We start from the raw sequence: 12,119 nt of genomic DNA on the forward strand, positions 1-12,119 counted from the left end.
GGATGGGAGACGGAGTGATGAAGCCAATCAGCAGATATGTGGATTGTTAGGAGGCCATGATGGTCAGAGGACAATGGGCGAATTGAGCCAGGATGCCGAGGTCACACCTCTACTCTTTTCGAAAGACATCCTGGGATTTTTAATGACCACAGAGAGTCAGGACCTCGGTTTAACGTCTCATCCGAAGGACGGTGCTTGTTGACAGTATAGTGTCCCCATCACTACACTTGGGCGCTAGGACCCACACAGACCACAGGGTGAGCACCCCCTTCTGGCCTCACTAGCACCTCTTCCAGCAGCAACCTAGTTTTCTCAGAGGTCTCCCATCAGCCCTGCTTAGCTTCAGTGGGAAACCGGTTTTGGGCTCCAGGGTGATATGGCTGCCGGCCATCCTGCCTCGGAACATTTAAACATTTAAAAGATTCACCATAACAAGAATAGCAATGTACAGTGAGACATTTAAGATTATTTACAAGGCATTACTTTTACAAATAGGCCTAAATGGATTAGAGTTTAAAATATATATACAGTAGATACGAAAATAGACCACTCCTAGTCATCTGTCTGTATTTACATTGCGTGTATCTATTTTGCGTGTATCTATTTTGACATGCCATTTTTGTCCAGTTCTAGAATGAATCACGCAGTTAAATGTCACATCCAAAACTTTGCAAAATGTGGGCCGTCGTCCAGCATGAAAAACAAGACATTTTTTCAACGGATTATAGCTATGCATAGCCTCGAAAGTGCGAAAAACCGCACACTTTGCAATCACTACAAAAAAAAAGTCACCCATTTCATTTTGCGATCTCACAATGTTATATTAAAATCAATAATGTTGTCTATACTGTATAATGCATCCCTTACCTATTGTGTTGTTCTTTGTTAATGCGAGAGAGATCATGTACATGGCACTGAACAGACTCACCGTTGTAAGTCTGATTGGCCATCATGTTTAAGGGATCAACAAACATGCCTGTGATTGGCTAAATAATTTACCTGCAAAAACACACTGTAAAAAGAACATTTAAAAATTCCAACCATCACAGTGCTCTTGCTTTAATTTCAGGGTGCTTATATTTAAAATTGACTTTATGATGGTTTTTTTAACCGTGTTTTAATTTTTGAACAAAAATATGTTAGTGATCAAACATTACTTGGTGGACCCTGCACTTCCTGCACTGTAGATCCCCGGTTGAAAACCCTTGCCTTTGGATATTAGTGTTGGAATAATGACACCCTGTAAGGAATAGGCTACATCTTAGAAAGGACAAGCACTGCTTCTTTACTTGTTGAGAAGTGAATGGGGTTGCCTATACATTTGTACATAACGACAATGCACTGTATAGGCATAATGCCAAGTCTCCAAATGGAGAAAACCCAGCTAACAGCAACACCCCCCCTGACAGCATGCAATATGTCATTAGAGATCTGCCTGTAGTTTTTCAATGCAACATAAGCTTTCCTTATCCCAAAGCACTGATATCATCTGTAAAATAGTTAGAGAAGAGACATGAAACAGTGCATACAAATGCACTTGCCAACCTTATGACTTAGAACACAGGTGTCTGTTTTGGTAGGAAGAAAAAAATATGTAGGATTTGAAATATTTACATACTACATTCAGACTGTAAATTAGAGGTTGGTAAAAAAAAAAAAAGATCCCATGTATTTGAAAGAAGTCTATTTATATTATAGTCTGCATTTGTTCTATGAAAAGTACAGTAAGGGTAGTACAATTTTTAAATGTTAGTATAATTGAAAATACATATTATTTTATTATATTTAAAAATATAATTTATTCCTGTTATACAAATCTGAATTTTCAGCATTATTACTCCAGTCTTCAGTGTCACATGACCCATCAGAAAACATTCTAATATGCTGATGTACTTGATTTTCTTCTTCTTCTTCATTTCTCTTCTCTTTTAAGAGCCAGGTGAATCAGATCAGTGAATGAAGTAAACTCCTGGTTCAGTTTATTTAATACCCCGAGGTGACAAAGCATGAGAGGAAGCTGTAATGTGAGTCATTTTAGCTGTAAACATATCACATATGGATTCGTTTTACCATTGTACAATTTCTCATTAATGTTAATTTTCTCTAGAAAAGACATTGCCTAGAAGAACAACTGTGGTGCATTAAATTAATAGTCTCACTGGATTCCTTTCAAGTAAACAAAACACTTAACGTTTCCATTGGCAAACATAGTTTAATGCCTGGCACACTGTCCGTCCATCTAGCCTACCTTTAGCACATCATTAGCATCTGTTATATGGTTAATGAGCCTGTACTTTTGTATCCGTCTGCATTCTTTACACTTACCCAGTACTTATATATTTTTATCAGATCTCAACAGTTTCCTCACTTATCTCTCAGTAACACCATGTCAAGACCCTGCGCTCCACATGATGTGCAGGTAGAGTCATCCCATTCTTTTCAAGTGGTTGTTAAAGGTCATTTCCAGTCAGCGAATCAGTAGCAAAGGTGTATTCTTGCCCTCATCTATTGAGGTTTTGTCATGGCATCTGTTTCCTATCCTTACTCCGGAGCCTGCAACCACATCAACCATTAAACTATTATAAAAAAAAAAAAAAAAACATGTTTTCTGTGTTGATATATTTCATGTTAAAAGAAGAGGACGTTTATGGCACATTAAAGGGCTTGATCATGATGGCAATTTGCTTTCTAACTTCAAGATCATCTGATTGGACGAAAATTGTGTTGTGGTGAAATCATCATAATTTTTGGCTTTGTTTTCCCATAAAAGAGAGACTAAACATTTTTATTTTAAATTAAAACCTTTTATTGAGCAATGACACATCACATTGATCTAAATTGACATTTAGAATGTTCAAATAGTTTTCTCTTTCAAATGAAAGCTGTTCCTTTGAACATTTTGAAATTACTGTATTCATCAAAGCATCCTGACAAAAATATCAACCAGCAGAACTTTTTTTCTTCGTATTAATAATAATAATAAGAAAAATTTCTGATCTGCAAATTATTATATTAGAATAACTTCTTAAAGATCATGTGACATGGACTGGACTGGAATAATGACAGCTGAATAATCAGCTTTGCATAACATTTTAAAATTAAAAGTATATAAAAACAAAAAAATGTTGTGAATGGCAGCGTCTCGTCTCATTTCTTCTCATTTTTAAAATAATGTTCCCCATGGTTTCCTAAGAACAAGCTTCCCAGGAACAAGCTCTTCCAGCTGGACCCTTACTCTGAAAAAAGATGCAGCTGCTTAAACATCCAAACCTTATTCAAATTCAACTTTTTTTGCCCCTACTCATTGGGCAATTTCAGGCTTTGATATTACAACTCTTTCTTAACTCGGCAGGAGCCTTAATATTTAAGTGTTCCAGATCTGCTTTTCATTGTCAACAAACCTTCAGACATTCAGCCTTAAAATAAACTTTTGACTGATTTCAACATATTTAGTTCCTTATCTTGCCAGATTTGATCTTCCAGTCTGATTCATTCAAGTAGTGCAACATGGGTTTCTTCAGGAGCTTCCCATGACATGAAGTTTAATGCTGTATAGCATGTTACAATATTCTGATATACTGTAGTAAAACACTAGTTCAATATACTACACTAGAAAATACATGCCAAACCCATTTTGCCAGATTCTCATGAAATCCCACAGAAAAGCTGCACAGACGGAGGTTTGGGAAAGGTTTTGGTGGGGAGACGGGGAGGTTTGGTATAATGTGCCCAGATAATGTCTCCCAGCTGGCTTTGGAAACCGATGGCCAACATCTGGAGGCATGTGGTCAAAGAACTCAGTTAAAGGATGCAAGTCGCGTGCAGAAAAAAAGAAAAAAAAATTATGAGGTGAGCTATTACAAAGAGTGACTGGATTAGGTCAATATATTGGAGGAAATTGAAATGCATGTTTTGTTTAAGTTTGGTTCAAAGAAGTGCACTTGAAAACATGGTGAGTGAGCAACATGAATTGCTGTGAGAGTTTGTTGAAGCCATCAGTCTGCATTATTTTAATTTATTTTTTAAATAATCATGTTTAGCACCAGAATTATCCTTTTGGTAATGGCTGTCACCGGCAGGGAAGACAGTTGCACTTGGTCTGCAATGATGTTCAGATACCTGACAGCTGTCAGGAATTGTGCTATTTGGATAAGTGTCCCACGAAAACTTCGCCAACCACTTAACCTGCCTGTGTTCGCCCAACACTGCATCCAGGTGTTACAGCCTCTGTTAGTAATCAGCATATCCACACTTGGCCATCAATGTGATGCACTTGGACTCTTGATTCTACTTTCTTCCAATCATCCATGGTCCAGTCTTGATGATCTTGGGCCCATTTCATGCATTTTTGGCAATGGTGTGCAGTTTGTGGCATCAATGAGCTCTGGATGACACACAGCTGGACAACGGTTTGTCGGTTGGCCATCTTAAATCTGAAATTTGCACAACTCTTTGCACTTTAGATACAGTCAGCAGTCATTATATCTGAGCAGATGACTTATCAAATGACGGTTTACAAATTCATCCCTCCTCTGTTCAACACGACACGGATGTGAGCACAACCACGCTGTATTTACAGTGCAGAAGTAGATGACTCAGTGGAACTGTCAACACACTGTACACTTAAAAAAGAAATATTCTGTGAATATGTGGGAAGCTCATGCTCTCAAAGGGATTCACTGTTCTGAAGGTCTGTCCAGCACGAATCATTGGTTAGGGGAACAAGGGAGTATAATGTAACAGTTTATGCTGACTATAAAACTTGGAACAATAGTGAATAGCACCAGATGCCAATAGCAATATCACATATCTGGCTTTGAAAAGCAGACTAAATGTTATCTTAAGCTAAATGTCATAAACTATGATTGGGCCGCTGCCTTGGTTTTATTAAAAACAGGTCTGCATAGTAAGCGTGAGTGCACTAAATTGCCAATATTCTTTTTTTTTTTTATTGTGCTTCCATTTTTCTAAACCTGTGGTTTACTATGAAAGGAAATTGGTTCTGCTGCTAATTCCAAGATTTCAATGGTGCTCTGGATTCAAAGATAGGGCACCGATTCTGTGATGAGAGGACATATGGCACACACACACATTTTTTTATTTGCCCTAATTTAACCTTTAATTTTTTTAAGTTGCACACAAGCAGGAAAATCTAATTTCATAAGAAAGAGTTTTTGTGAGTTCTTCAGAATTACAGACAGGAGTCCAATGTTCAGTTTAATTAATTTAATTAATATGGAGTTGTATGGAAGCTACAGTATTTCTGCCACGCGCACACACACACACACACACACACACACACACAAAAATTTAAATCATGCTTTGATAAAATATAATTATGACATGAGTCATATTTATGACTTAAGATTTAGATTTTTGTTATAATCTGGACATGTATAGGTTATTCTGTAGCAGAGTTGTTCGGCAGGGTCTTGATATAGTGGAGTAATAGATTTTGAGCTTGTAACTAGAGGGATGTGGATCATTCTTGCAGTATTAACATTCCAGTGTCTCTGAAACAGAACAAACTCGGTCCCCCTTCATTTAGAACCCTTCCATCCCCCTTTTCCCCCTCTATCCCTTTCTCTTCTTTTTAAAGAAATATGCGAAAGTTGCCAAGAAACAAGGGAAAATACAAACCCATGGCAGTTTCACAAGGACTGCCTCCTTATTCTGCAGAAATTCAGCTGAAATAGTGTTCCTGCTAACTCCACAGTGCTGCCTCATTTCTTTTCACACAGGTGCTTGACATCTGATTTTTTATTTTTATTTTTTTTGTCAGAATGTTATTAGATGAGCGAGTCAAAGCTGTTTCACAGGGCTACGTTTATCAGTCTAGCACCAGTTCTGAACATTTTACATTTTTGGCAAATCTAATGCACAAAATTGAACGTGTATCAGACTGGAGGTCCTGCATCCCAGTTTGCATACTATTCATCATAAACACTGTGCAAGAGTAGTTTGTGCTTCTTCAATAATAGGATATTAAAATTAGGATGCCAAAGTCCCAAATTTGAGATGGATTTTGGAGGTATGTATTATGCAGATAAAACAGGGAGATGCAGAGCTCAAGGTCAGAGAGAAAGGGCATGAATATCCGCAAGTTTATGAGTGTGACCTCGGAAATATGTGTATGTGTTTTAAGTGTGTGTGTACACAATCAAGTGTTTTAATGTTTTTTACTTATCTGAACCTCAGATCTGTTAACACATAATAGTCCTATCAAGTTATAATCAATGTCAAATCATCCTTCACAATTTGGCATTAGTTTCACGTTTATTTTGCTCAAATGCCTAATAAAACAGCTCCATTTGAATTGATTTTATTGGCTCTGTTTTATTCCACACAAAAAAGAAAATTCCAAAGAATCCATTAATGATCTTTAACAGTGCTACATTTGACATTATGGGAAAAACACCTTTTCCACCACAGCAACCATCACAATATAGGCTTCACTATTTTACATACAGTAGGCCTATAGCTGTAGCCAGTGTATAGGCTAAGGTTTTTTTTTTTTTTACCACCTAGAAATATCAATTTACAACATCAATTACAATATCAATTTACAATATCAATTACACTGTGACTGATAAGAAGGCGAAAAGCTGTAGTTAATTTATCACACTCCCATCAAACTTGGCCAAAAATGCTACAGTACATGCTATACACACTGCAATTTACCACAGTGAATTCCACTCACTTAACTGTAGTCAAACTTTGGGTTAGTGATTAGAAACTTCTTTGACACCCTAGTAACCACTGAAACACCCTAACAACTGCATAGCATTGCCCAAGTAAATAAAAATATGTTCTAAGAACATTTTACCAATGATCGCATTAGCTTCTGAATGTTCTCTGAACGCTCTAAATGTTATTGTTTCTTATGCAAACATTAATGTTACATTGTGTTTTATCAGTTTGCAAAAGTTATTCAACCAACCTTTTAAATTTTCTGTAAACATTCTAAATCAAGTATACAGTTCCAAAAAAAAAAAAAAAAAAAAAAAACGAATGTTAGCTTAACTTTCAATGAATAAAGTATGCATAACGTTTTTGTGTATATTTTGTGAATATGAAAAACCAGATGACTTTCAATAAACATTCTATTAACATTACTGCAAGAACGTTTGTTCATAACTTTGAGATAACCTTGCCAGAACATTTTTCACTGTTCTGATAATGTTTTCTGTTAGCTGGGACTCTAGCATCATGGTGTTGAATATTGCATGAGCAAGTACCAATCAAATTTCCTGTACAGTATCTATTTATGTCTTCCCACTCTCTTCCTCCTGCATTTGAAATTTAAAGGGCTTCCTGTGCTGTTTTTCTATCTTATGTAACCTGGGTTCATTTGGGATATTTGTGCAAGCGATAAGAAATTCTATGGAACTTTGGAATGGATGTGAAAGTTATCTTTTCTTTCTATTTTCTCTCTCACTCTTTTGTTTGCCTTTCTTTCTCTCCAACATTCAGCCTACCTGTTTCTCCACACCTGGCAGTACAGGACGAATGGCATACAGGTGGCATGATGAGATGATCCGACATTTCCTCTGCTCATGTGCTGCCATAAGATTTGTGTGATTTTACCCTTGTCTTGTGTGCTTCAATGCTAGCATAGAGTTCAGCAGGAGTCAGTTAAGGGTGCATTTGCTGGGCGTTTATGTACTTCTGTTAAAGAAATATGAATGCTTATGTACTGTATATCATTTGGTGAAGGTAAGTCAACTCTTGTCAGTCGTGCCTGGTGCACGCTCTGTCACATGCCTACAATTGGAAATAATTTGTTATATTTAGCTGTGTAATTGACTAAGGAAACGAATGTGTCTGTAACCGTGGCTGAAAAAAAAAAAAAAAAACTTGGTGAAGCTCATGAAGCCTTGTGAGAGCATGCTCAGGTCATATTTTCATTTATATATGCACACACACACACACACATAAATAAAAATGTGTTTAGTTTAAACTCTCCAAATGACCACAGAGTATAATGTCTTTACTGATAACATCTGGTAGTAATTTCCCCACACATTCTCTAGAAAACTGTAAAAAGATGCCATAACTCTTGTTTTCTTTGAAAATGAAGTATGGTCACTGTGCTGCAAGATGCTTTTGCAGTTTGCTTTTCATTAACGCACTTCCACAGAAGACCATGTGAGAATCCCTGCTATTAATTCAGCACAAAAAAAAAATTCAATAAGATCCCCTCATTTCTGTCTTTGTGAACGTGTGGATGATCCACGCACCCTCTTCTCTTCACCAGATATCCATCAAAAGCCTGATGAGAGCATGTCTAGGTCCTATTTTCTCCCTAAAACAACAAAAAAAAGAAATAAGAAAGTTATCTTGCATATGAAAATTAAGCCCATTTTTATGACCAATAAGATTGGGACATTATTGCCATGATAATTAAGCACAAATTTTCATTACCGTAATGCAAAACCATCCCATTCTCATTACTGTAATATAAAAAGTGATATATTCGAATGGTAAAGTGCTTATACACTAAAAATAATGTGAATTAATAAATAAAGAACTCCCAGGTGCATTAGGTGCAGTGTTTAAGGGGAAAATGTGCTTAATTAGTATGAAAATTAAGTTGTAAATACAAAATGTAATATATATATATATATATATATATATATATATATATATATATATATATATATATATATATATATATATGGCGATGCTTTAAAGTTTGTGAACCTTTTAGAATTTTATACTGTGATATAATAGCATATTTTCTTTGTGATAGATTATATTTACACTTAAAAATTGCAATATTTTAGTGATATTCTATTTACAGCTAGATTCTATTTATACTATGTTAAAATAGCAGGATATTCTGCTAATCATTTATTGCAAATAGTGGCAACTATCTGCACCTCAGCATTGTAATACATCATAAAACAGTATGCAATAATAACTTACCGATTTATTTCAAATAAATATATTGATTTAATTGAAATTATCAAAAGGATGCCACCTAATTCAGACAAAAGCCCTATATGTATACCCTACCCGATACATTATTTTCAAATTTTTTACTGTTTCCTTAATTTTTATTAAAAAGAAACATTTTTCTGATGTGAATTGAAATTTTAAAAAGGGAGAAAAAAAGTTTGCCATGAGGCAGATTCAAATCTGGGTCGATCGTGTCAAAAGGAATATGACATTCGCTTTATCACTTATGCCAGTGAATGACCGTCTTTTGTAACATTGACTAGCCCAGTCACACATTGGTGGGTGAAGCTGGTGTCTCTGCCAACAAGGCCGACCTTGTTGCACTTAGTGTGAATAGACACTCCGATTTTTTAGATTTCCAACAATTAAACAGTTGACCACAGAAAAACAGCTGCAGCACCCTCAGCACACAAACTTCCCGTGCCTTTGACCCCAGGGTAACTTCTAAGCAACTAAAGGCCTTTCTCACAATGACTGATGTTAATGTCTTTATTAATAACATCTGGTAGTAATTTTTCCACGCACTCTCTTGTAAACTGTAAACAGAACTCAAAAAAGATGCCACAACTTGTTTTCTTTGAAAATGAAGTATGGTCATTTTGTTGAGATGCTTTTGCCATTTGCTTTTCAGTAACGCACTTCCACAGAAGAAAGACCATGTGAGAATTCCTCCTATTAATTCAGCACATTTTAGAAAAAAATCAATAAGTTTCCCTCATTTTGGTCTTTGTGAACATGTGTGGATGATCCACGCACCCTCTCCTCTTCACCAGATATCCACCAAAAGCCTGATGAGAGCATGTCCAGGTCCTATTTTCTAATAAAGAAATAAGAAAGTTATCTTGCATATGAACATTAAGCCCATTTTTATGACCAATAATATTGGGACATTATTGCAATGATAATTAAGCACAAATTTTCATTACCGTAATGCAAAACCATCCCATTCTCATTACTGTAATATAAAAAGTGATATATTCGAATGGTAAAGTGCTTATACACTAAAAAATAATGTGAATTAAATAAATAAAGAACTCCCAGGTGCATTATGTGCAGTGTGGGAATGGGAAAATGTGCTTAATTATTATGAAAATTATGTTGTAAATACAAAGTTTTAATGTACTTAAAATACTGTATGCGTAATTATGTGTGTGTATATATATATATATTATTATTCAATTATTATTACTAGTATTATTCAATTCAATATATTTTATTCAATAATCTATACATACACAGTGCTGCTTTAAACTTTGTGAACCTTTTAGAATATTAGAGCGCGATATAGAGTCTATTTACACTAAGTGAAAATAGCGCATTTTCTGAATGATAGATGATATTTATACTTATAAATATAGCACTATTTTTAGCGATTTACTATTTACACAAAAAAAAAAAAAGTTTGAGAAAAAAAGTTTGCCATAAGGCAGATTCGACTCTGGGTTGATTGCGTTAAAAGGAATATGACACTCGCTTTATCACCTGCGCCACTAAATACCATCTTTTATAATATTGATTAGTTCAGCAGGAGTCAGTTAAGGGTGCATTTGCTGGGCGTTTATGTACTTATGTTAAAGAAATATGAATGCTTATGTACTGTATATCATTTGGTGAAGGTAAGTCAACTCTTGTCAGTCGTGCCTGGTGCACGCTCTGTCACATGCCTTCAATTGGAAATAATTTGTTATATTTAGCTGTGTAATTGACTAAGGAAACGACTGTGTCTGTAACCGTGGCTGAAAAAAAAAAAAAAAAATTGGCGAAGCTCATGAAGCCTTGTGAGAGCATGCTCAGGTCATATTTTCATTTATATACGCACACACACACACACACACACACACACACACACATAAATAAATAAAAATGTGTTTAATTTAAACTCTCCAAATGACCACAGAGTATAATGTCTTTACTGATAACATCTGGTAGTAATTTCCCCACACATTCTCTAGAAAACTGTAAAAAGATGCCATAACTCTTGTTTTCTTTGAAAATGAAGTATGGTCACTGTGCTGCAAGATGCTTTTGCAGTTTGCTTTTCATTAACGCACTTCCACAGAAGACCATGTGAGAATCCCTGCTATTAATTCAGCACAAAAAAAAAATTCAATAAGATCCCCTCATTTCTGTCTTTGTGAACGTGTGGATGATCCACGCACCCTCTTCTCTTCACCAGATATCCATCAAAAGCCTGATGAGAGCATGTCTAGGTCCTATTTTCTCCCTAAAACAACAAAAAAAGAAATAAGAAAGTTATCTTGCATATGAAAATTAAGCCCATTTTTATGACCAATAAGATTGGGACATTATTGCCATGATAATTAAGCACAAATTTTCATTACCGTAATACAGAACCATCCCATTCTCATTACTGTAATATAAAAAGTGATATATTTGAATTGTAAAGTGCTTATACACTAAAAAATAATGTGAATTAATAAATAAAGAACTCCCAGGTGCATTAGGTGCAGTGTTTAAGGGGAAAATTTGCTTAAATATTATGAAAATTAAGTTGTAAATACAAAATGTAATATATATCTTTTACATTTTTAACACTTTGTTAGCTTAGATAATTGGGAAGTTTCATCTGGTCTCGTTGAGATATATAGCTGAGTATCATCAGCATAACAGTGGAAGCTAATTCCGTATTTTCTAATAATATTACCAATGGGCAACATGTATATTGAAAATAGATGGGGACCAAGGACGGATCCTTGTGGCACTCCATATTTTACTGATGATAAATGAGATGACACCCCATTTAATTAAACAAAATGGTAGCGATCGGACAGGTAGGATCTAAACCATCTTAGAGCCTGCCCTTGAATATCTGTATAGTTTTGTAATCGATCTATGAGTATGTCATGATCTATGGTGTCGAACGCAGCACTAAGATCAAGTAAGACTAGAAATGAGATGCAGCCTTGATCTGACGCAAGGAGCAGGTCATTTGTAATTTTATCAAGTGCAGTTTCTGTGCTATGGTGGGCCCTAAAACCTGACTGAAATTCTTCTTACAGATCACTTTTATGCAGGAAGAGCAGACACAACGGTTTCTAAAATTTTAGACATAAATGGAAGATTTGAAATAGGCCTATAATTTGCCAGTACACTAGGATCTAGTTTTGGTTTCTTAATAAGAGGCTTGATAACCACCA

The sequence above is a fragment of the Carassius gibelio genome, chromosome A11, assembly GCF_023724105.1.
Source record: "Carassius gibelio isolate Cgi1373 ecotype wild population from Czech Republic chromosome A11, carGib1.2-hapl.c, whole genome shotgun sequence".
Lineage (NCBI taxonomy): Eukaryota > Metazoa > Chordata > Actinopteri > Cypriniformes > Cyprinidae > Carassius > Carassius gibelio.